The sequence below is a fragment of the Balaenoptera physalus genome, assembly GCF_965194825.1.
Source record: "Balaenoptera physalus genome assembly, chromosome: 2".
Lineage (NCBI taxonomy): Eukaryota > Metazoa > Chordata > Mammalia > Artiodactyla > Balaenopteridae > Balaenoptera > Balaenoptera physalus.
Genome location: NC_138883.1, coordinates 48,168,275 through 48,195,558, shown reverse-complemented (window position 1 = coordinate 48,195,558; position 27,284 = coordinate 48,168,275). Strand labels below are relative to the sequence as shown.

Genomic DNA, 27,284 nt, shown 5'->3' with positions numbered 1-27,284 from the left:
TGGCTAGAAAATGAAGTAATAATAGAGAGGAATTGACTCAGGAACTCGCCAACAACATGGACTGGCCAAACGTGATAGCAGAGTCAGTAGGGGAACTACAACCGGAGCAAAGTCTGGAAATCAGAAAACTCTGAATGATATCAGGTACTTTGTCCCATAAAGCAAAAGTGGCAGGGCTGCTTAGAAGCAGTGATGGCAAGGCAGCCTCCAGGGCCCGCTGGTTGGCCTAGTCCATCTGTAAGGCATATCAAGCTCGTTGGGCTCCTCGTAAATGCAAGGCATTGAATGGGTACGCATATAGTAGGGGAAAGGAAGGCAGCTTTTCATGCTTAGTGGATTCTTTAGATTTTATACTTCCTCGTGATCAAGGAAAAGGACAAAGTTGGTCTCTTTCATTTTACAATAGCACTTATTAGGCACCAGGTGCTCTATATGCACTATTCCATTTAATTCTCACAACAACCATATGAAATAGGCAACATTCTTCCAATTTTTCAGGAAACAGAGTCTTAGTAAGGTTTATTACGTGCTCAGACTCGCTGGAATTTGGATCCAAGTCCTCCATACCCTTAAATACTCTCTTACAGTGCCCTCTCAGCATTCAATAGATAAGTGCTAGACACTTTATTGGACCTATGGAGGGTAAAAACATGAATTAGACATAGTTCCTGTACTCAAGGAGTTTATGTTTTAATGAGATAAATAGGATCCAATCGAATAGGTATCATACAAAGCAGAATTAAGTGTCATAGGAAATTAAAACAACTATAGCAATTGGAGACAGAGTGAATAGTATGAGTACAGGTATCAGAGAAGAAAAGCACAAGATGGACACAGGAATGTTGACTAATGCAGGACTGCTAGGGAGGATAAAGCTTGAAAGGAGGTAGGAGAAGATGCAGTCAGAATGGAAGTTTGAGATGGATAATGAAGAACTTTACATTTCCAGCCTAGATTTGATTGTATTCATTCCAGAGAACAATCGATGTTTTCAAGCAGGAGGGTGCTTTCGATAAAGAAGTCTGGAAGTGGTCTGCAGTGAGGATTGAAAGTGGATCAGCTTGAGTGAGAAAGAATATTAAGGAGGTTGGAAACTATGGAGGCCAAGAACTCCAGCCAAGAGGTAGAGAACTGAATTAGAGAGGGACAGAGGGACTAGGGGAAAGGGGACGGATGGGAAGTGAGATTAACAAAAGTTGGTAAACAAATAACTGTGGGGAATAAGTGAGAAAAGAAGTAAAAATGACTCTAAGATTTTCACCCTGGATGATTAGAAAAATGATGGTGTCAGCATCAGAAATGATAATGGAACTCAGAAAGGACCTGAGGAGGAAGAGGGCTTAAAGGGAAAGTGATGAATACAATACCAACATGGACATGTTCACAAGAAGTTCAGGGGCGAACACCAGGTAGGAATTGAAAGTGTAGGACAGATGATCAGAAGATCAGTCAGGGCTGGATAGAGAAATGGTTGTGTCCCACGCATGAAGAATTGAAGCCATGCCAGAACCATGGGAAAGAAATCTTTCATTCAATTAATTTTTATTGAGCCCTTATTCTATACCAAACACTGTCTGAGGTCTTAGGAACATAATGGTAACGGAAGTCTTGCCTTCATGGAATTTATTTCCTAGAATGTAGACCAAAGAGAAGAAGATCAAAGGTGGAATCTTAGAGAACATTTACTCCTAGAAGATGGAAGGGTAAGAAAAACAAGGCAGGGAACAGACAGAATTCTATGTCTCAGATATTGAAAGAGGAGAAATTTCAAGAAAGCAAGAGTGGAAATATTGCAGAGAATTAATTTGTTATAATAATTCCATAAACATTAATTAAGTGCCTTGAACCTGCCAAACATAGAACAGAAGACCAGAAAAGAGTCTACACTTGGGGAGCTTACATTCCAGTAAAAGGCTGCAAAGGTAAACAAATTAAACAAGATAATTATTCATTGTCATAAGTGCCATAAAGAAATGAACAGGATGACGAAGTGAGGAGAAGCTGGAAGAGGGAGAAGGCTTTATAGGCTGCCAGGTGAGACCTCTTAAAGAAGTGATATTTGAACTGAGACCTGAGAATGATTAGCTATTACAGAGCCATGGAAAGAATGTTCTAGGTAGAAAGAACAACAAATGCGAAAGTGTGAAGTCGTTAGAAAGCGTCATCAGAGGAGCAGAAAGGAAGCCAGTGTGGTCGGAGCCTACTGAACAGGAAGAGGACTGGTATGAAACGAGGCTGGACAAACAACTGCCAGTGGGCCAGCAGAGAGTTTGTTCTGTGACAGAGAAGATAAGGAAAGGGCCAGATTTGGACTGAAAATGAATAGAATTTGTTGAGAGATTAGCTATGGGAGAGGAAGGAAAGGGGAAATCAAAGCTCCTGTGCTAGAGTAATCAGGTGGATTCTGGTGCCATTTCTTTTGATGTGAAAGACTGGGAGAAAAATACATTGAGCGATAAAGAGCTCCATTTAGGATATATAAAATTCAAGATACCTGTGTGAATATTACTTGGATTGCCAAATAATGGGTTTTGGCAATAAGAAGGCTATTGTTTTCTAATTGGAGATGTGGTCCATGGTAGTTCTGAGGTAATACCCTTAAAAACACTTCCCTTCTATCTCCAAAAGAAAGCCTCTGTGAAGTATCTAATTGGTGTGATTTGGGCTCAGTGCCCAAGTACAAATAGACTCCTAAGACTGGATCTTACCTGTCACGTTCCCATTCTTCTTGCTGGTGGGCAATGGGGCCAGAGAAAGTATGCAGGGTCCGTTACCAGAAAGAAGGTGGAAGGGTTTGCCACACAGACAACAAACATAACCGCCAAAGGCAGAAGAGTTGGCTCTACTCCTGCCGATATGGCAAATTTTTTTCTGGTGTCTTCTCCACTAAAATATCACAACAATTTGTATTTGTTTTATTAGAGACAAAAGTCACACTGCAAAATGGTAGCTGTAGGTGAGCATCTTTGCCAAAATAGGCTGACTTTGATGATATAGCCAATTGGCCATCCCGAAGTGATTCCTACTAAGAGACAGAAAGGCTGAAAAATAAGTTGCCAACTTGATCTAAGTGTTCATTCATTTCCTCATTAAACAACTACTTAATAGTACTTAATATGTGCCAGGAGATGTGGAGTATATATAGATGTACAAGACAAAGCCTTTAATCCCGTGGGGGAGACTAGATATGAACATAAACAGTAATGCAGTAGAGAATGGGTTAAATGTCATTTGAAACAAAGTCCACTATAGGAACCTAGCAATCATAATTTAAGGAGGATGTGGTACTTACATAGAGGAAAAGAAATATGAGAGAAGAAGTTTTGCCGAAGTATGGAGATGAGAAGGACAAGGTGGGATAGGAGAATGGTCAAAATATCTGGTGAACTAGATGCTAAATTTGTATTACAAAGTCGTAAGATGTCGGGGTTGAAAGGTAGGTTGGGGCAAGATGATAGAAGGTCTTGAATGCCAGGCTTGTAGGACTGGACTTGATAGGATCCCTCTCTGGGCTTGAGTGGAGAAATTACAGGATCGAAGCAGATTTGCTTGGTGGTGAGTTGGGGAATCATTAGAGGTGGGGTGACAGGGAAGACTCAAGAGGTCACCACACCCTCTGTGCATAAGTGATGGAGCTGAGCTTGGGAGAAGATGGTAGCACTAGAGGAAAAAAGATGGATGAAAGAGAGGGTATGAAGAAGTATTTTACAGGACTGGAGGATGGAAGGTAGGGAGAGTTTCACAGAGGAAGGAAAAGAGGAATTAGCCAAAAGTGACTGGGGTTTTGGGATTAGTGAAAAGGAAAAAGGCAGTTTTGCTTCAGAAACAGGAAGGTCTGGGGGTTTGGGGAAGACATGGTTTGTTGATTTCAGACCTAATGTATTGAGTCTGAGGCACCAGGGGGACAGCCTGGAGTAGCTTTACATCAGTGGGTTGGGCACGTGGAATTGGGACCAGGAAAGCCACTGGACTGGAGACAAAGCTTCGGTTGGCATTGGCTGGCAGGTGAGTGCTGAAGATGTGACAGCCAGGGTAGAAAGTGTTTGGGAAGGGCTGAGGTCAGAACCTTGGGAAACACAATTAGGAATCTGGTAGTGACAGGAGTCAGAGCAGAGTCTGGGGAGGTCAGAGAGTGAAAGAGAAAATGTGCTTGTGACGGAAGCCAAAGAATGTTCCACCAGGTCTTTTGTGATGATTAACCTGATTTCAGAGAAGCAGTTACCTTGTGGCAAATTGAAAACACATCTTTCATCCTTACTCAACACCCAGGGGCAGATCCTTAGGCTGAGGACAGATTTGTATGCAAACGGTGCTACCAGTTAAGTGAGCTTTGTCACTCTAATTTGAACGGGCACTTGTCACATGAGTTAGACTAAAAATCTCCTGGTTTCTCGGAGAGAGGCCTTGACGCCATAGGCAGCGTCTGGACTGCTTTGAGGCTTCCTTCCCGACTCTATTCAGGAGTGGAGCTGGAGTTGGAGGAAAGGGAGCCAAGAAACTTGACATTCAAAGAGAGGAAGTTCACACAGAGGCAGATTGGAGGGCTGGATTATTTAGGGAAAAGGAAGATTTGTAGTAGGGGAATTAGAAAACCACATCTAGAAGACATTTTTTTTCTCTGTGCGTGTTTTATTAGGAGAAGGGGAAGACTAGGAATGAAAATTAAAAGGGGAACTAATATATGAAAACAGCGATGTTGTCAGATATTCGGGTTAATAAACTCTATTCCCTCATTCAGAAACTTGAGTATTACATTATATTACCCGCTTTTAAAAATAACAGTAAGTCACTTATTTCTAAAAAAAAAAAAAAAACCAAAAGTAGTACATTGTTGAAACTAGGAAGTGTGGAAACACACACACAAAAAAAGTGCAAGGAAAAAAATCAGATTACCTCTAACCCTAATCCAGAGAAACTCCTGTTAAATGTTGATGTATAAAATTCCATTTGGAATTGGACAATTAGGCTTTTTCCAATTTTTTTACTATTATAAACAATATGATGAATACCCTTATACATTCATTTTGAATACTTATTTTAATAATTTATTAACACAAATCCATAGTAGAGTTTTTGGGTAAAAGCTTTTGATAAATACTGCCAAATTTCTCTTCAAATAACTACACAAATTTGCTCCTCCACCATCAGTATAACAGAATGTCTATTTTTTCCCCACATTCTCATCAAATCTTTTATATTAATTTGGATTTAACTATATACATAGCTGGGTTGAATTTTTTCCCAAACATTGTTGACCATTGGTATTTCTTCTTTTTTTTTGTTTCATTTTTTATTTTTTTGTTTTTTGTTTCTTTTCTTTTTTTTTAATTTTTATTGGAGTGGACTTACAATGTTGTGTTAGTTTCAGGTGCACAGTAAAGTGAATTAGTTATACCTAAATATATAACTACATATAATATATATACATATATAACTACATATATACATATATGTATATATACATATATAACAACATATAATACATGTATATGTTATACATATATATATATATACATATATATATATATATATATATATATATATATTCTTTCAGAGATTCTTTTCCCATATAGGTTATTACAGAATATTGAGTAGGGTTCCCTGTGCTATACAGTAGGTCCTTATTAGTTATCTATTTTATATATAGTAGTGGTATATGTTAATCCCAGTCTCCTAATTTGTCCCTTCCCCTCACATTTCCTCTTTGGTAACCATACGTTTGATGTCAAGATCTATGAGTCTGTTTCTGTTTTGTAAATAAGTTCATTTGTATTATTTTTATTAGATTCCACATGTAAGTGATATCATATATTTGTCTTTCTCTGTCTGACTTACTTCACTTAGTATGATAATCTCTAGGTCCATCTGTGCTGCCACAAATGGCATTATTTCATTCTTTTTTATGGTTGAGTAATATTCCATTGTATATATGTACCACATCTTCTTTATCCATTCATCTGTTGATGGACATTTAGGTTGCTTCCATGTCTTGGCTATTGTAAATAGTGCTGCAATGAACACTGGGGTGCATGTATCTTTTTGAATTACGGTTTTCTCCAGATATATGCCCAGGAGTGGGATTACCAGGTCATATGTTAGTTCTATATTTAGATTTTTAAGTAAACTCCATACTGTTCTCCATAATGGTTGTACCAATTTACATTCCCACAAACAGTGTAGGAGGGTTCCCTTTTCTCCAAACCCTTTCCAGCATTTATTGTTTGTAGATTTTTTAATGATGGCCGTTCTACTTGGTATGAGGTGATACTTCATTGTAGTCTTGATTTGCATTTCTCTAATAATTAGTGATATTGAGCATCTTTTCATGTGCTTTTTGGCCATCTGTAGGTATTTCTTCTTTTGTGAATTGCTTGTGTATGTCTTTTCCCCATTTTTCTTTTGGAGATGTTCATCTTTTTCTTAATTTTTAAGAGTTTTTTATATAATAAGGATATCCATTCTTTATCTGTCACATACATTGCAAATGTTTTATTCACAACTTTCTATCTTCTGGTGTTGGAATTAATTTCACAGTTTTTTAAATGCATAGGAACATTTAAAATTTTTAAATATATATAGTCACATATATCAATATTTATGGTTCTTGCTATGCATGTTATACTTAGAAAAGTCCTCCCCACCACAAGGCTGAGAAATATTCACCTACATTTTCTTAAAGTTCTTTAGTTGTTTTATATGTATGTATATATGTATATGTATATATATTTTATATATAACATTTTGATCCATGTGGGTTTTATTTTTGTATTTTGTAATTTTGTATGTGAATAGTTAATCAGTTATCCTAGCACATTTGACAAACTTTGTTCTGGGGAACTTTGTTCAGAGAGATGCAATTGGTGCTGTGAAAAATGGTTCCTAAGATCAATAAAGTTTGGACCCACTTGCATACTACAATATAATGCCTCTTTTAGGAATTAATAATAATAACCACTAGCAATTTAATAAGGAATCCTAATTAACTTCAACTCAGGGCTTTATAAATACATTTGAGCATGGAACACTCTCTTTGCAACTCAACTACTAAATTCAAGCAAATATTTGTTGCATGTCTATTTTCAAACATATAGAACTATAGGGATTTAAAGGTGAACAAGATATAATCTTTATGCTCAAAAAGCATAAAACCAAACGGGAATTATAGTTTAATAGGGACTGTTTTAGAGGGCAGAATAGGATACTCCCTGTTAGAAGCAGACAAAACCTTTAGGGCTCGTCAACTGAACTTGTACGAGGGCAGGGGAAAGCGAAAGGTCAGACGAGAGTCCCAGTGACCGGCAGATGGTGCCGTGTTGAACCTGGCCTTGCTCAACTTGGACTGACGGTGGCACACCTAACAGGGGACAACGAAAGCTGTAGAACTAAAGTTTAGGTGAGAAGAGCAGAGATACAGATTTGAAGACATCAGTATAGAAGAGATATATAAAGCTCTTAGGGTAGATTAATACAATGAGAGAGAAGAGCAGAGAGCCACTGCATGAATCCCGAGGTGCGGCTACATTTAGGGAGCAGAAAGGAGAGCTAGGAAAGCAAAAACATGATGGCATCAGAGAGGAAGATGGAGAATCTTGAATAAATTTAGAAGTCCTTGGAATAGGTTTGTTTTATAGTATCATTCTGAGATATTTTACCAAAAATTAATTGGTAATTTCCTGAATGAGAAGCTTGGGACAGAGGGTGAAGGGACTTGCTCAGGGGACCATAATAAATCAGCAGCCACACAGCAGTCCCCCACACATGAGCTTCAATTGGAAATGCAGAAGTTGAGATAGGAAAGAAAATGGAAATTACATACAAGAACGACATCATTTAAAAATGAGAAGAGTTTAAAATACATGGCTATAATTTTAAAATCATCACGACTATATATTGGCCTTTCTGCTTTAGGAAAGGAGAAAACAGACTAGTGGCAGAAAGAATGGAAAGAATGGTGGTGGTGGGCACTACTCCATGAACTGGGGCCGTCTGAGTTTAAGGGTCAACTCTTTAGTTTTGAAGAGTGGTGAGTGTGCAGGAGCATTTACCAGTAATGAGTAAAACCACGAGAACCTCTGAAAGTGTTGACAGGGTCACCAAATGTTAGGGTTTGTGAGAAATGTTTGGTAAACCATAGGCAAAGGAGTCCCACATTCTGATGTGGGAATGGGATACTCATTTGGCTCACAAATAAAAATCGCTTCAACTTGAAACTGTTCTTCTCACGGCTTCCATAAGTGCATCTTCTCTGGTTTGTCTCCTTTCACTTTGATTGCTGTTCTTTGACTCCTCTTTCTCTTCCCCTTTCCTTAAATTCCACATTCATGGACATGGTTCCCTAATTCCAAGTCTCATCTCCTCTATCTGTAGAATCAATTACTTAAACTATTTTCAGAAGGTATTTTCATCTTAGCCTGTCTCTGTTCAGTGTCTCCTCTTTGTGCATAAACAAAACCAACCTCCTCACCCCTCTACTCTTAACGATCACCATCTGTAGAAGCATTTCCCAAGGGTGGGGGAGCTCAGACAGGGCCAGTGCTGAGAAATGACACTGGTACTGGCTGAGGCTATGGATTCAACCCAAGAAGTCTAACTCCTGACTTAGTATTTTAAAAGTCTGGGCAGGGAGAGAGGAACACAGTGTTCAGAAGAGGCAAATGTTTCGGGCAGCGCGAAGAGGTGGAGTTGGGTGTAAAGCAAAACGGATGGATACAGTAAGCAGGTGTGGGCAGGGAAGCCAAGACTTCCATCTCCTAGAAAGTGACCTGGTCACTATGACCCGATCATTCTGCCAGACTAGTCCCCTCCTCCCTCCCTTACATGCCATTCTTGCTTCCTGTTAGTCCCCTCCTGGAATGCCCTTCCTGTTGGGTTTCCCTCTGCACACCCTGTCTAGTCCAGGAAAACCCCCTCTGGTCTCCATTACATTCACTTTCCGTGACCACCCATCACACTTACAGTATTTCACTACTCACATAAATACATAACCTCACACTGCTTTATATGGTTACTTAGCAGTTTCATGCTTATTCCTCCCTTTCAGTGAAGGCTCCTCAAAGTCAGGGACCAGGTATGGTGTTTTGTTAGTCTCCCTTCCCATCCTCCACCATACCTTCATAACGCTGACCACATAAAAGGTATTCAGTGAATACTTGTTTACTCAAATCCCATTATTGTGGGAAACCTTAGTGACCTTTGAATGAATAAGTTCTCAATCTTTAACTTTCTATTTGTATTTGTCACGCAATGGAGATCTATTGTTTTAAACTGTATCCAGAACTTCTGTTTACAAAGTACGGTTTGTGTTATGTCATGCAGGCCAAAAAAAAAAAACTGTTGGCTTCCGGAAAACATTTTTTATAACATTATTATTGGCAACTCATGCTGATATGGAACTACTTCTTTACTTTGGCTGAACTTTGAACACAGATTCATGTTCTCCGAGTTTCTTTTGGAGTCAACGTTTCTCTCATGCAAACTTCCTAAGGTTTCCAGCTAAATCTCTCAGTATGAAGCAGAAATGGCCATGTGTACAGAAAAATGATCTAGCTAAAAGTCCAAAATCTGTGTTCATTTTACTGCTTTTAGTTAAAATGTTCTGCAGGCGGCAAGTCCAGAATTTCCAAATGTCCGCCATATGCATAAGCCCAAGCAAATCAAAAAATTTTCAATTGTAACTGGGTAATAATATGGTCTACCTTCTGTCTTACTACTTGGGCTTGCAGTGGGAGCAGTAGCAGACAAATATAATTTCTCATTTCCCAGGCCAGAATCATTCCAGAACTCACCCAGAATTCTGTACATGCCAACGATTGCCCCATCTTCCCAATGTCTTTGAAAACCTCATCAAGGATTTTTCTTTTCTAAATGATGATAAATTCTCATATTCTAATCTAGTAAAGTTATTCAAGTTTCTTGTATTTAAATTTTGTCTTCCAATTAGATTTCAAACTGTAAGTAAATAAACCATTTTTAACATTCCTTTGTACCTCCTACATCTGATTCCAGTACTTTGAAACCCATAACTTAAAAATTTTAACTGATTCATGATCAAGTCAACAAAAGCTTAAGTGGCTTTTTCCATCAGAGATTACAGGTATTTTTTGGTATTCTGTATTTAGAGGATGTGACCATCCTTTATTTATAAATTTTACTCATAAATATTTATCTTATATTTAGTTACAGGGTCATTCTGACTAAAAAAATAGTTAATAGAAAGCTAGAATATATCAATACTTTCTACTGTATATGTTTAATTTTTCAAATATATTTTTTTAATTATTGAACTTTAACTTTTGTCCCAGGCCTAGTTCCATCTTAGACAGCTTTCCTCCTTAAACCAGTGCCAGGCCAACTGGACACTACATAAAGAGCATCCTTACTGATAACTTCTAGGGTTTACAAATAAGGTAGTACTTCTACCCCATGTCTGATAATTAAGTCCATAATGCTTAGCAACATAGACAATGATCTTGAAGACTGTTCACATAAAGAAGCTAGGACACCTACTGATCCCTACTGCCCAGATCTTCAGTGTACCCCAGGTTCCTTCATCTCCCCAGGGCACAGATAGCCAGTGGGATTCCATTCAATGCTGTGTACACCATCGAGCTGGCTTGGTCCTACATCCCACCTCTCTCTCTCTCTCTCTCTCTGTATCTCTTTCTCTCTCACTTTTTTTTCTTCCTTCTTCTCTTCTCTTCTCTCCCCCCCTCCCCTCTGCTCTTCCCTCCCCTCCATACCTCTCCCTTTTCCTCCCCTTCCCTACCTCCTCTCTCTTTCTCTTCCTTCTTTATTTCATTCATCAAGCATCTATTAACATTTATGATATGTGGGGCCCTGTATTGGCCAGTAGAGGCATTATGTTAGAGCTTATGGTCAAATAAAGAGGTGAATATTAATAGAATGATCACAAATTGTGATGAGCTCTATGAACTCTCCCCTTCTCTCCCCTCAAATCGCACATCTCCTTGGTCCCCATCACCTGGTTTGAGGCTGGCCTCATCTGCCACACCCTCACCTGGACTTGGTCTCTGTAGGATTCTCCATCTCTGTTTCTTCTTGCTGATAATTTTTTATTAAGCATCTCCTTAGTGGAACACATCAAAATGCTTGCTCATTAAAGAAAGTTTCCATTGTTGCCAATGTACTTACTATATTCTTCTAAGGCAGAAAAGTATACTTTATTCATATTTTTAATATGTAAGGAATGATTCAAATCAGTTTTATTTGATAAAGCTTAATGTTGGCAAGGGTGTGGAAAAAATAGAAATTCTAATTCAATGTTACTGACACTGTAGAGTTTGGGGGATTCGTCAGCAGTATCTACCAAAGTTTTAAATGTCCATGCTTCTTGTCCCAGCAGATCCTCTTCCAGGACATGCTTACACGAGTTGTACAGAGAATTATGTAGAAGAATGTTCACTGCTTCTGTTATAATAAAAATCTAAAACAACCAAAAGGCCCTCACTATGGGATTTGAGAAATAAACAACGGTTCAATCAGGTACAGGGATACTTGCTACCAATAAAAACAATGAGATAAATCAATGTGGACTGACATGGAAAGGTGAAAAAAATCAAGCTATAGAACAATATAATAGTGCAAGCCCATTTCTGAAGAAAATCATAAATAGCAATTCTGAAAGAATATGTGACTAGTAGTCATCTCTGGATGGTTGGAATATCTGGGAACTTCCTTTTCCTGATGGATCACCACTGTAATGTTTGAACTGTCACAGTGAGCATGCCGTATTTTGTTAAATAAGTAATCATGGCTACGTGATATTTTTATAGATTAATTTACAGTGGAGTTTTCCCCCTTATTCCCTCCCCTTTATTCGAGCAGTTTCTGTCCATTTCCTCAAGGAATATAACAAAAAATAAAAATAGCTTTTCCAGTCTTTCTGGCTGTTGTGTTCCAAAAGCACAAACCCTTAGGGGAAGGGAATTTGTATGTGCATAAGCAAAACGTCTTCTTGAGCAGCAAGGGGAAGGCAGAGTCTCACAAACACAGGAAAAGTTGCCGCCTGATGGAGGAGCTGAGGGAGAGAGTGGGAGAGCAGAAATAACCTGCATGCTGTCCTCAGTAGCTGGTGTGTAGGGCAGGAGACCGGGGTAAAAATGGTAAGATTCCAGAAAAGAAATGTCTGTGTCTAGGCCAGGAGTTACAACTCAGATGCCTACAGGGGCTAGATAAGTGACATTAGTGAGGGAAGCACAAATGGTTGTAAAAACCCAGTGAGGAGTGGTGGGCTATGGCATCCTGGATTGAAAAGGCTCACCTAGAAGGGCAGCTGTGACCCAGGGTCTGCTGACAGCTGCCCAGCATGAGTAAGGGGCCAGCGTTGCCTTCTGATTTTTCAAATCCAAAGTTACAAACTCTTAATTTTTAATCGGCTCAATTGCGTAGGCCAAACTAACTGTATACCCTTCTTAGTCCTTCTATGCTGCTATAACAAAAATGCCATAGACTAGGGCAACTGACAGAAACAGAACAACAGAAATTTATGTCTCACAGTTCTAGAAGCTGGGAAGTCTAAGATCTAGGCACCAGAAGATTCAGTGTCTGGTGAGGGCCTGCTTCCTTGTTCATAACCATCTTTTCATTGTGCCCTCACATGGTGGAAGGGGTGAGGGAGCTCCCTGGGGTCTCTTTTATAGAGGCACTAATCCCACTCCTGAGGGCTCTACCCTCATGACCTAAGCACCCCCCAAATGTCCCACCTCCAAATATCATCGCCTGTGGGTTAGGATTTCGACATATGAATTGGGAGGGGGGCAGCATAAACATTCAGTCCACTGCAGTATCTGTGTCTGGTTAAACCCAACCAACAGGCCACACATGGGTGAAATGATGGAAGAAAATGAAGCAGCCTCTCAAAATTCCTGTGCTCCAAGCATGGGCCAAGCAGCAGGAGCTGTGGGCATCTCTCTCCACAGGTGCCAGATAGACCAGGGCCACGTGCTCCTTCCCACCTCCAGTGCCCTCTTGAAGCACTCAAACCATAGATATTGGATTCAAGAAGATGTGAGCAGACGAGAAACCCAAGAGGACCTGATGTTATGCTTTTTATCTGCCAGTACGGGTGAAGGGAGACAGAGTCAGAAGTGAAATTGAGAAAAAAAATGAAGAAGAAGAATTATTAATACAATAGATGATTTTTCATAATCCTTGCAGGAAAAGCAGAGGTGCTCTGCCCAGCGCCCCAGGGGCCAGCTTCTCCAGAACCACAGCTGCGTGAGCTCCTCCCCTGCACACCCAGCAGGCAGGGGTCTTGGCCTCACTTCTCCTGCTCTCTCTTCCTTCCACCATCTCCACAGGTGTTTCCTTCCCTCCCCACAGCCAGGAGGAAGCCCCCCCTGCGCCATCTTCCACCACGGTCACTAGGGCACATGTGAAAGTCAGGCCCGTGTAAGTAAGAGGCTGGGAGTAAGAGGCACTTTTGCTTCTGGGAGAAATATGAGTTCTTGGAATCCCCTGTTGGAACAAATAGAAACAACGTAATCCGAAGGGATTTCTCTGCTGCTGGGAATATTATAGTTCAGGCCTACTAAGTCATGATGTGAAGACTGGCCAGGAAAACTAAATCAACACTTGACTAAAAAAAGACTATTGGGGAGAGGCATTTTAAACTCCACCGACCTACAATCAAACCCATGGTTCTCTTCACCGCTTTCCTCTCTTGCATCTCTACTTTCTCTCCCATCGAGTCTCACAGCTTCAGGTCACACCTCTACACAGGTGAGTCAAGATTCAGGTGCAACTTGTCTGAGCACCAGACACACACTGTCCATGGCCTTGGGCACATCCCATCCTGGGATGTCCAGAAGGTCTCCCAGAGACCTATGGAAATGTTAGTAAGGAATTCCATGGAATTGGGGGGTGGAAGGGTGGATGAGGAAAGGGGGGACCAACATGAAAAATGCCCTCCCCTTGCTCCAGGGAAATAGGGGTGTGGATCCCAAGCCCAGGGCGCTCAGCTTGGCTTCCAAAGCACCTGCTGAATTTCAACCCCTGGGGTGACATTCTTCCTCCCATCTTTCCTTTTTCTGTCACTGTTTTTTCAGTCACTAAGATCTGACATCTCCCAATCAGCTTAGATGTCAATTCTTCCATAAAGTCTTTCTTGACCCTCTGCATCCCGCTCTTCCCTCCCCATTTCACTAAGTGCACTGTAGAATAATCCCCTATTATTTGACTGCATATCACTCTAGGCATAAAGGGAGCTGGGAGGAATGAAGAAACTTAACTTCCTTGTTTATATGTCTTTTAAACAGTGATCTTATCTCATTTTATATTTATGGTTCAGACAGTTGGGCAAGAAATATTGAATTTCCTTATTTTCTTCAAACCAATTTATTTTAATTCCAAGCCTCCTGCCAATCTCAGTCATTCTTGGGCCCCCTGCAGGACCAGGACCCCAGGGAGGTTCCTCTGGACCTTAGTTACCAGGACAGCTGCCTGGTTCTCAGCTATGCTGCTTCTGGGCCATGCCTGAGGGCACTAGAATCCTGGCAAGGCCAAGAGCTATGCAGTCGTTTCTCTGAGGTCTCACCACTTCCAGGGAGCAAGAGCTCCTCACTCCACTCCTAATCCCACCCACCCCCAAGGCTGGGGAAACCCCTCCCTCGCTGTCTCCTGCTGCCCTCCCTCCTCTCCTTGGGTCTCCCAGCACAACTCCCTCAATGCACTTAGACTTTTAAAAATCAAAAGTCAGAAGGGGAAGTGTCCCGCCAGCCAGCCACTTCTGCTTTCTGCCCCCTCTAAGGCAGGGTCAGAACCTGCCTCCCTACTTAAATGAAGGAAGATAAAGAATAAAATACAGGAGGAAAAACAACAACTTGTATCTCAGGAAATTTCTCAGCCATTTGTGTCTCATCCTTGTCCTCTCCTCCTGGCACCCTTGTGGTGAATAATGCCACCCACCACCGCCAAAGGTGTCCACAACCTAATCCCTGGACCTGTGAATATGCTACCTTACATCCTAAAAGGGCCTTTGCAGATGTGACTAAATGAAGGATCATGAGATGGGGAGATTATCCTGGATTATCTGGGGCAACCTGATGTGCTCAATCACAAGATACCAATTAAGACGGAGGCAGGAGGGTCAGAGTCAGAGAGCGAAGACATAAGGATGGAAGCAGAGGTCAGAGAAGAAAGGCACGACACTGCTGGCTTTGAATATGGAGGAAGGGACCATGGGCCAGGGAATGCAGGCAGCCTCTGGAGTCTGCAAAAGGCAAGAAAATGGGTCCTCCCTTAGACTCTCCAGAAAGGACACAGGCTTACCAACACCTTGATTTTAGCCCAGTGAAACCAGGTTTGAACTTCTGACCTCCAGAACTGTTAAGATGATACAATTGTGTTGCTTTAAGCTTCTGAATTTGTTGTAGTCTGTTACAGCAGCAAGAGGTACCTAATATACACCAGGGACTATATATGCATCCTGTGTAGGACCTTATGAAGTGTCTTGCACAGTATACTTGAAAAATGTTTATACAAGTGAATTCTCTGCCTCTGATAAATAGAAGCCTAAGAAATTGAAAGATAGCCTACTGGACTTAAAATATGGTTTGGTCTACAGGAGTCTGGCAGGATCATGTTTTGGTTTAAAAATGTATTGTCCAGGTTTTTGCCCTTGTTCTTCCCTCCGTTCCCACTGCCTATACTGAGAGCTTTCTTTGTGCACTGCTCTGAGGGTGGGGGTGACACGGCTGGAAAGAGGAAGACCTTTTTCAGCACCTGGCTTTTGATCACCCGGGGAGACACCACTTAGCTACAAGACTGGCACTGAGGGAAAAAGGAGTTTTTAAAATCTTACACACACACACACACACATTCCTTTTAAATATTAAGAGCCACAGCCTGGCCAAATTAGAGCATGGAATTTATGCCATGAACCATGGAGCAGAAAAAATGTGTAATTATGTAAGAGCAGTTGCCACCAAAATGAGAGGCATTCCACATACAGGAAGGCAAGAGAGATTCCTAGACTCTGAGACTCCAGGCTCAGCTGCAGTAGGTCTCTGAGAAATGCCAGTGCCTTGCACTCTGCCTCTCTGGGCCCAGCCAGGAACAGGGTAGGGAGAACTGGGGAAACTACAGGTAAGTCTGGGAGATTCCCAGAGCAGAAAGGACAGTTGAGACAAAGCAGGTGCAGGTAACATGGCCCTGAGGGCAGCAGGCAAAGCTGCAGACGAGGGCAACAGATGCCAGGTATGTTGATGGGACCAGACCAGGTGATGCCCTTCAGCTCGACAAGGGGTGACATGTGGTGCCTGTACCCTGTCCCAGTGCCAGATGTTACAGAAGCACCCTTGCTCCATCCTCATCTTTCACGTGAGGGGGCACACTCAGACTCTTGCCTCAGCATTTAATCCAAAGAGACTGCTTGATCAAGTGACCCTGATTTGATAGTATTAAGTCTTCCCATCATTGGCAGAATTGAGCGCTGCAGAGCGAAGTCATTTCAGTTACGGAGAGACATAAACAATCATATCTCCTCACATCAAAAATTTGTACCCTGGTAAAAATTTATACCAACAAATAACTTTAAGAAGAGCTGAAGTGGAAACTTTTATTGGAGTGACACCCAACCTTTGTTATTTAAGATTTGTTTTTATCCACCAAAGTTTAAAGAAAATAATTCCATTTTATGACTTAATACTTAAAGCATTTTTTCCTTTCTTAAGAAAAAAGGATTTTACAGTAGTTCTACTATGGTTTTCTTTAAGGCCAAGGTAAAATTAGATTTTACAGATCAATTCTACTTTTCATGTATACATTTTATCATAGGAGTCTTTCTCCCTTTTCAAACATAAGCTGACCATTAAAAGCCCCATCCTGAAAGCGTCCTTGATATAGAGGGAAGATAAGAATCTGGATCCACTCAGGGAAAGACACCCACAATAATTTTTTATGGCGTATCAGCATAACGTAGCGGAAAAGTCACAAGTCCAGGAGTCAGTCAACATGGTCTCTCGGCTCCCAGTATAGGAGTCTAGTCTCTGGGTGGGAGTTCCATCAACTCATTCGTACCCTGTTTCCTTTTCCCCTATTTGTAAAATGAGGAAGCTGGCAAAGATGATCTCCAAGGCAGTGCTTCTCACACTTTAATGTATGGATTTTGTTACCGTGTGCAGATCCCGTGGCGGGCCTGACATTCTGCCTCTAACCAGCTCCCATGTCAGGCTGATGGTGCCCATCTTCAAACCACACTTGGAGTATCAAGGCTACAAGGACAACCCAGATCTAAATTTTTTTGTCTCATTAACTCATGTAAGCATTCAGAGTACTGCCATTTGTTCCCATTTTCTCAAATACATTTTGATCAGCTGAAAAAGGCCCATATTGTTCAACTTTTAAGTGAATTAGGGATGGGGATCGCTGTGAAGGATTGCAGATCACTAAAAACAAATACACGAACACACATTTTTTTCTCTAGCCCAGTATTTCTAGCCCCCTATAGCTGCACATTAGTACCACCTGGGGTGCTTTCCAAAACTCCCAGTGCATGCCCACCCCTACCCACCCCCCCCGACCCCCTACTTACCAATGCACCAGAATACAATTTAATTGGTCTGGGGAGGGGCCCAGTGACCAGGTATTTCTCAAAAGCTCTGCTTCTCTTGGGATTCTACTGTGCAGCACAGAAGGAGAGCCACTGCAGGCTAGCTTCTGCAACTCCGAGGCACTCCAGGTATGGCCAAGTTGTTTTTATGCTCCCCACAGCTGTTAGCCATTAACTCCGAGCATTCTCGAGGAAAGCTTAGTTTGATGATACAACTCACGTAACATTTCTCTTATGAACTTGTAATTCAATAAAACTTCTCAGCAAGGGAGATGATGCAGAGAACCTAGTTTTCTTTGGTCCTTTTTAGAAAAAAACCGACAATTATCAAATTATCTTGCATCCTGTGGCTCTAGGAAGTGCACGGGCTTTAAAGGAGATTTTGTCCATTTTCTCCTTCGCAAGGCTCCACGTTAACCAGCCAAGTTGGCAGAAGCCAGCAGAGGCAGTAAAAGTTCCTGAAGGTTCAGATGTCAACAGAAAAATCCGTCCCCAGAGAACAAGTGTTTCTGGAAGGTCGCAGTGGTTAAAAAGCCAGACTGTCACTTGGAATCCTGGCTCCATCATTTTCTAACTATAGGTCCCTGGGCAATTTTCTTAACACCTAGTTTCCTTATGGATAAAAATGTGATGGTGATTAGGTTATGAAGATTAAAATAAGTTAATGTGTATGCAGTGCTTTTTTATACAATGCGTGTTATATAGGCATTATTATTATTATCACATACCCCGTGAGATTAGAAGTGAGATATTATTCTTTCCCCCTTTTAAAATTACATTTTAGCATTGCCTCTGCAAGGCTAGAGCACCTGTGTCTTTGTTTAGAGAACAACTGGAAAGAGGAGTGTGGCAACTGGCAGGGCTGGGAAAGTCAGTCTTAGAGCCAGAAAGGTAAACTGAGGCTGGGTGGTGGCAGACCTTATGGGCTAGGCCAGAGGATCTAGATTAATCTCGTCAGCAATAGAGAGCCATTCGAAATGTCTGAACCAGAGAAAGATGTGACCGTCTTTCTGTTTTAAAACAGACCAGTGTGGAGTTCAAATGGGGTATGCAAGTATCTCGCCTCTTCTTGAGCTGCCAGAGTTTTTCTGCCCTACTTCTACAAGTGGTGCTACTGCAAGATTTGCATTTGCAATTTGTGGTTTTCCTGAAACAGAGAAGGGCTTTCAATCCACTGACATTTCGGTGTCTGCCCCAAGAGGATGACAGTTGAATAAAACCTTGAAGCCCCAATGTACATTCTGACAACTCCCAGCCAGCTACAGCCCTGGAGTAATTTTATTTTTCCCTTAAATCTTAAACCAGGTAGTTGTATCATCTAAGGCACTTTGGAGATTTTCATTCCAGCCTTTGCCCCGCCCGCCCCCCATCCTGCACCCAGCAAAACCCAAGGTAAAAGAGTAAGGTAACTGGGAACAATGTCATGGACCCTCCTGGAGCAGCTGGGGCCCTCCAGACACTATGGGAATGTCACGGAATGGAGAGGAATTGCTAGCCTGCTGTCAAGTAGCTCAGGGGGTTAAGGTCAAGGAGTTTACAACGGAGACTTGGAGCTTGGCCAGATATAATGCAGAATGTGAAAATGCTTAACAGGCTGAGAAGTTTGCCCAAATCATCTCCCATAGGTTAAAACCAGAGTATGTAAAATTAGGTAGCTTGACTCCAGCCTTCTATTTAAGAAAAAGACAAAACACTCTCAAATAAAATAAATATATTCCTTCCAACTCAGAGGTGGGAGGTATTTGGGAAGTGGAGCTGAAGTGATGTAACTTCTAAACCTAGTTCTTTCCTGATTTGGGTTATTTAACTCTTAAAATCTCTGTTCTCCCCCCAAATAAGTGGTAATATCAAATTCTCAATCACCTAGATGTGTAGAAGTTCAACAAATGCTTGTTGAGTGCCTACCATGTGCTAGCGCCTGTGTTTTTTTGTTTGTTTTCCTTAAGATTTTTTTTGATGTGGACCATTTTTAAAGTCTTTATTAAATTTGTTTCAATATTGCTTCTGTTTCATGTTTTGGTTTTTTGGCCATGAGGCATGTGGGATCTTAGCTCCCCGATCAGGGATCGAACCCGCACCCCCTGCACTGGAAAGCAAAGTCTTAACCACTGGACCTTCAGGGAAGTCCCAAGCCCCTGTGTTTTATTCAATCAGTTCTCATCATAATGCTATTGACCCGGGAATATCATTAACCCCATTTAGCAGATAAGGATACTGAAGCATAGAGAGGTTAATAACTTGCCCAAAGCCACAGAGCTTGAAAGTAGCAAAGCCAAGATTCAAACTTGGAATCTAGAGTCGGTGTGGCTACAATAAAATGCAGTCACCTCCCTGAACAAGCTGAGAGCCTAGTGGGGAAAAATTGAGTGCATGCAGACATGTTTACAACCCAGGTGCCTCTGCAGGAAATCAAGAAGACAAGAATGTTGAGGGAGAGAGAAGACCTGGTTGCCAGGGTCAAAGAGGCTTCTGAGAAGAGTGGGGTGGGAAATGGGGCTGAAAAAAGTGAGGGCGTATATTTTACCGGGCAGGGAGTGAAGACATTCTAGGTGGAGGGAAGAAGTGTGAACAAGAGCATGAAGGCAAATATCAGGCACATTTGGAGACCGGCCCTACTGTGCTTTAGTAAAGAAGCGTGGCGGAGGCTGGGGAGACAGACTCCAAGAAGCTGAGAGAGGTAGTGAGGGTCCTAACCAGCTAATAGTTGGAGCAGGAGAAAGTAGGAGACATGACTGAGGAAGAATGCCGAGAATTTGGCTACCCTTTAAGACTGTGTTAATTCAGCTTTGTTCGGGGGATGTCTAGCCTGATATCTGGCACATAAGACTTTAAAGACACGTTTGTTGAATGAATAAAGGGGAGAAAGTGTCAGAAAGAACCAAAGATGGGAGAGGAAGTAGACTAGGTGTAAATAATTCAGTACATACCACGAAAGAACTTTGAGGCTTCGCACATGAGTAAATGGTGGGTCTGTGAACTTAAATGGAGAAGTCAAGAAAACAAACTGGTTTGGAGGAATGCCAGTCTACCCCACAATGTTCCGGCAAAGGTCAAGTCAAATGAGGTGAGTACAGTGCTTCTGTAACTCTCTCTGAAGTATACGTGTCTGCATTCATTTATTCACTAAACATTCTTGAGCATTCTTTGTGCCATGTAGTCACTCAACAAATATTTTATGAACATCTATAACCTATATTATATAGATGAATATAACAGAATACTTGCCTGAGAAACTCACTATCTAGTGGTTGAGGTAGAAATGAAATAGAGTAATCATAGTAATAGCCAATGTGTATTGAATATTCACTGTATGCCAGGCAAATGTACTTTGTGTTTTGACTCATCCTTTATATACCTCCGAACAGTCTTCTGAGGTGTATCTGTGGTAGGTAGAATAGCAACCCCACAGGTGCCTATTTCCTAATCCCCCGAACCTGTGAATATGTTATACAATAAAGGAGAATTAAGCAGGAGATAGAATTAAGGTTGCTAATCAACTGACGATGAGATGGGGAGAGTAGCCTGATTCCCCAGGTGAGCCCAGTGTAATCACAAGGGCCTTTCAATTAAGTTGAAGAGAGGCTGGAAGGCAGAGTCGAAGGAGGTGAGACAGTGGAAGCTAGCTTAGAGAGATGTCAAGTCTCAACCTGCCATTGCTAGCTTTGAAGAAGGGAGGGGCCTAGAAGTCAAGGAATGCAGGCAGCCTCAAGAAGCTAGAAAAAGCAAAGAAACAGATTTTCCCTTAGTACCTCCAGAAGGAACCAGGCCTGCTGATATACTGATATTAGTCCGGTGTAAAAGACCTATTTTGGACTTCCGACCTCGAGAAATGTAAGATGATACATTTTTGTTTCTTTAAGCCACTAAGTTTATGGTACTTTGTTACAGTAGCAATAGAAAACTAATATGCTATTCTAAATTTCTTATTTAATAAAAATGTATGCATTTATTTTAGTGATGAGACAAGAGAGGCACAGAAGTATTGGGTTACTTGTCCAAATTTTGGTTACTTGTCCAAATTTTGACTACTTAACCTTGCCCTTTCTTGGGAGCTTCCTGGTTTTTCTCCTACCCCTCTGGCCACTTTTTCCTCGGGCTCTTTGCAGGAGGAATTCCTTTGCTCCTATCCAATCTCCAAATGGTAGTATTTGTTAGGAATTTCTCCTAAATACTCTTTCTCTTTATTTTTGAATTCTTTTTCCTAGGTGATCTCATCTAATCCCAGAGTTTTAAATACTTTCTATAACCTGATTCCTCCCTAAGTAATATTCCTAATCGAGACCCCTTCCTCTAAGCTTTACACGTGTAAGCTTGTCATCTCTCCATTCAACATCATTTGGGGGTGTAGGATAGCATACAAACATTTCAAACCCAACATGTTCAAAACAGAATCAATACCTCCCACAAAACCAGTTCCCCACCCGCCACATTCAGTTACGTTTGGCTTAAGTCAAAAAGAAGAGTCAAGCTTCATTTCTCTCTTTCCCTCAGCCTCCGTGTTCATCCCACCAGCAAGCCATCCACTTATGTCTGCCTTCACTACTGCCAACCTCGTCCAAGCTACCATCATTTTTCACCCCAGCATCATAGTCACTTCCCTTCAGCCTCTGCTTCTACCCTTATTCCTCCGTGGATCCATTTTCCTCACCACAATGAGAGTGTCCTTCTTAGGCAGTAAGTCAGATCTTGTTATGTCCCGGCTTAACACCCTTAAATGGCTTCCACTGGACTTAGAATAAGATCCCAACTCCTTTGCAATGACTGGTGAAGCCCTCCCCAGTCCAGCTGGTGCCCACCTCACCTGCTACCACTGCCCCTCGATCATTCACCTTTTTCCATTCACAAGGGGATTCTCTCAGCTGCTCAACCCCTGAAGTTCTTTCCTGCCTCATGGTCTTTATATCTGTGGCTTCCCGTTGGTGGGGTGCATGTGCATACATACGCATACACACACGCACACGCATACACACACTCACGCACACGCATACACACACTCTCACACACACGCACACGCATACTCACACACGCACACACATGCACACGCATACGCACACTCACGCACACGCACACACACACTCACACACATGCATACACACACTCATGCACACGCGCACACACACGCACACACGCACCACGCACGCCTTTCGTCTATTACTCGTTCTTCAATTTTCAGCTTAACTCCTTCCTCCTCAGAAAGGCCAGCACCTACCATGCTATCTAAAGCACTTTTACTCTGCCCCTCAATCCCTCTCCAACCTGATACTCTATCCCAGCCCCCATTTGTTTCCTTTTAGGACTTATTACAACTTGCAATTATTTGTCACTTTGGTTACTTGTTTGGGGTTTCTTTTTTTTCCCCTCCAACTATGTAAGAGGTTTTTCAGAGGGGAAGATGACTTTTGTCTTCCCAGAAGACAAACCCTCTCCTTTGCTTTATGAGGCAGATAGCAACCCCAAACCATGGACAGGTTGGGACCTGCATGAGGGTTTCTTTATTTGGAGTGGGGGGCTTTCTAGAAAGTAAGTTGCATAAGGGCAGAAACTGTTTGTCTTTGGTTACCAGTGTAACTTCAGAGCACTATGCCTGACACATAGCAGGTGCTGAATAAATATCTGTTGAACGTTGAATAAATACTGTACGTACACAGTAATGTTTAAAATGGTACTGATACTCCCCATATCATTATCCAAGAGTGCTACAACTACCTAAGTAGTGAATTTGAATTTAAATCAATAAAAAATCATAGCCAGTTGAATTTACATTTTATAATATCCTTTTTTATTCCTTTGATTGTGCTTATCTATATATTAAATCAACTATGCATTTAAAAATTTCATGTTATGACAAACTTGATATTTTTTTGACCTAATGACTTTTTGTACCAGTTAGCTTCTTTTGACTTTTTTTCTTCACTTGTGGTAAAACCACATGGTGCAGATTCAGAGAAAGGAAATGTATATTTAGAACAGACCAGACTAGCACACAGCATCACATTTTTTTCCCCAGAATTGGAGGTGCTAAAGAGAAGTTTTGGGGCCATATGTGATTTATAGGAAATCCCCAATAAGAAATAAAAATAGGATATAAATGCTTCAGATTATGTATAGCAAACACTAATTCTTCTCAAATAGGTATTTGGAGATGAGCTAAAATGTAGTAGCAGGTAAATGAAACAATGTTGATATGTTTAACCTCAAATAAAGCTATATTGAAATCATTAGTCAGAAAGTAACCTACTCCTTTGCATAATATCTACAGAATAAGAAACACCTTCATCCTTCTTCCACCCTTCACTAAGGCAACATATATCCAATCCCCCCAGAGAGGACAGAGATGAGGGGTATGTAAGTCTGAGGGATTAATGTTCAATCAGTACATTTTTATTTTGAGGCTACAGCATGCTAGGTGCTTTTGAAAACAGCACGATGAATAAATCACAATACCTGATTTTATATAGGTTACAGTCTGGTTGGAAAAACAAGGCAAAATATGCAAAGAGGCAACAACACATCAGGACCAGAGATTTTACAAGACAGTATAGTCAGCCGCAGGGCCCACCTGTACTACTGCCATTTTATATGAGACTTGCGCGTCCTCAGATTTTGGTTATCTCTGTGGGTCCTGGAGCCAACCGCCCACAGATAGGAAGGCATGACTGTACTAACTGACCACACATGTGCCCTCAAGAGACAGACATGGCGTCAAATTTTGACTCTGAGTCTTCACAGGCTGCACAACTTCTGTCAAGCTACACAACCTCGGAGGGTCGGTCCCTCCTCTGTTAGAAGAGGATTTCAGAGGCATACTTATGCCTCACAGGGCCATGAGGGGATAAAAATGAGATCATCTGTGTGGAGTGTTTGGCACTGAGCATGGCATAAATTAAGCATTCATGAAACATTAGCTATTGTTATGATTATTTTAGCCTTGAAAGTTATATGAGTAGTTGTTTATATAAAGGGAGATGGAGAAAAGCCTTTGTTGGAGAGTATTATTTGCAAACTGTGATATTTGTTGTAAAGCATTTATCATAAACTTACTTAACACCACTGGAACAAATCCCACTGTGATTTTTGCCGGAAGTTTGTGAATTTGAGGTGGCACCTTCTGGAGTCAGAAGGCTCTTTTCCTCTACTAAGATGACTTTCTTATAATTAGATGCTGCCACAGGCAAGAGATAGAGGGATCTTGTTTATGATCACATGACCTAATATAAGAATGTAATTATTCAACAAAAATGTATTTATTTTGAAGGATACAAAATAATATCACATATAGTCATAGTCCTGGGACTTTAAAAGAGCATATATATATATATATATATCCATTACATATATAATTTATATATATATATATAATTTGGTTAGTCAAACAGTCAAAGAGGAGGATTTATTCTACGAGTGATGGGAAACCCCTGAAAGCCCCTGAAAGATAATTTTTCTTTTTCTGTTTTTTTCATTTTTCTTTTTTAAGTCAAATATATATTGAGGTATAATTTATGTACAAGAAAATGTATCCTTCTTAGGTGTGCCATTCAATGAGTTTTAACATGTTTTGAGCACACAACCACAACCGCAACTGAGATACAGGACACTTCCATCTCTCTAAAACCTTTCCTTGTGCCCCTTTGTAGTTACCCCTCCCTCACTCTCAGACCCTGTTAACCACTGATATGATTTTTGATCATATAATCTTGCCTTTTCCGGAATGGCATATGAATGGAATCAGACAGTGTGTAGACTTTTGTGTCTACCTTCTTTCACTTAGTATAATGCATCTGAGATTCTTCCCTGTCTTTACATGTCTCAGTGCATAGTTTACTTTTCATTCCTGAGAGATACTCCACTGTGGATGTACCACGAGTTTTCTATCCAGACACTTAGATTGTTTCTAGCTTTTCGCCGTTAGGGATAAAGCTATTATAAACATTCACCTGCAGGTCTTTGTGTGGACAGATGTTTCATTTCTCTTGAGGAAATATCTAGGAGTGGGATTGCTAGGTCTTATGGTAAGGATATGTTTAATTTTATAAGAAACTGCCAAATTGTCTTCTAACATGTCTGTGCCATTTTGCATTCCACCAGCAGTGTTTGAGAGTTCCAATTGCTGCATATCTTTGCCAGCCCTTGATATTGTGAAGTTTTTTTGTTTGTTTTAGTAATTATATAGTGGCATTCATTGTGACTTGAGTTTGCATATCCCTAATGGTTGATGAGGTTGAGCATATTTTCAAGTGCTTATTTACCATCCATATCTCTTATATGAAAGAGAATCTGTTCAAATCTTCCGCCCATTTTGTTAATGGGTTGTTTGTCTTATTATTGGGTTATAAGAGTTCCTCATGATCTAGATGTAAGACCTTTATCCAAGATGTATTTTGCAAATATATTCTTCCAGTCTGTGGCTTGTCTTTTCATTTTCTTAAGTGTCTTTTAAAAAGAGAAAGGTTTTAATTTTGGTGAAATCCAATTTATCAATCTTTATTTTATGGTTCATGCTTTTTACATCCTGAGAAATCTTTGTTCAACCCATGGTTACAAAGATTTTCTCCTATATTTTAAAAGTTTATTGTTTTAGATTTTATGTTTGGTCTCTGAACCATCACTGTAGGGTTTTGACCAGAGTTATACAAAATTTCATTTCTATTTCTAAAAAATAACTGACTATAATACAGAGAACAGATAGTAAAGCACCAAGAGCAGTAGTACAGAGTCTTGTTGGAAGGAAATTACAGTAATCCAAATGAGAGATATTTTTTAAAAGCTGCTGGTGATAAAAGTGGTAAGAGGTAGTCTGAAGGAAGATGTATTTTAAAATTAGAACCAAGAAAACTTGCTACGGAAAGAGGAAAAGAAGAATGATGGGTTACTCCAAAGTTTTTGATCTGAGCAGCTGAGTAAGGTTTTGCCATTTTCTAAGTTAAAAGACTGGAAGAGTGAAAATAAAGAGTTGCATTTTGGACTTACAAAATTTGAGATGTCTGTTGGACATCCAAGTGTAAATGAGGCTTGCATGGGCATCTGCTTTGTGCCTACTTGCATTTCCTTCCCCTTCTTCTGTTAAGAACCTGGCTGCCCTGTCTTCCTTTGGGGGCCAGCCCTCACACGTGTCAGGCCATGACATTCCAGAGGCGTTGACTCCAGCCCTAGGACTAGGCATGTGACTCAGAGTATCACAACTCCTGGCCACATTGCTCTGTCTGAAGATGATGCATTTAGGACCCATGAAATGTCTGCTGGCACAGTTGAGAATCATTCTCTTTTCTGCTGGCTTGCTGATAGCAAAGGATGCCTGGTTAGTATACATCTCACCACCACTAGCAGAAAGCCTTGATGAGAAATCAGAACTCAGAAGAAAGCAGAGGAACACCAAGGTGAGAGTTCAAGTCTGCATGTTAGAGTTTGGGCTCTTGGGTCCAACGACCCTTAAATCCTATTCTTCAAAATTTCATTTATGTTAACCATTTTTATTTGTGCCAGTTTGAGTTGGGGTTTTTGTCACTTGCAACTCATAAAGTCCCAAATAGTAAATATCTCAAATTTTTCCACTGACATAGCTCTAATGGCAAAGAAAAATAAATATAACTCAGTGGTAAACTGATAGTTCAGAGAGGGCCAAAACTTGCATAAGATATCTTTAAAATCTCCTGTTTCATCTTTAAATTTAATGTGAATTTTACATTACTTTCCAAAATACTTTGGGTTTTGTACCAAT

General features: G+C 40.8%; 2 long non-coding RNA genes across 2 annotated transcripts in view; one reads left to right on the top strand and one right to left on the bottom strand.

Annotated features, from left to right (window-relative positions):
* The window catches only part of LOC309654453, a 59,057-nt gene extending 36,515 nt beyond the window's left edge, over positions 1-22,542 (bottom strand). The window contains exon 1 of the long non-coding RNA XR_014260260.1: positions 17,552-22,542. This is a non-coding gene — a long non-coding RNA (uncharacterized lncRNA). The remainder of the gene's footprint in view (positions 1-17,551) is intronic.
* LOC309654456 overlaps positions 1-27,284 on the top strand; it is a 354,889-nt gene that overhangs the window by 112,093 nt on the left and 215,512 nt on the right. The window lies entirely within an intron of this gene.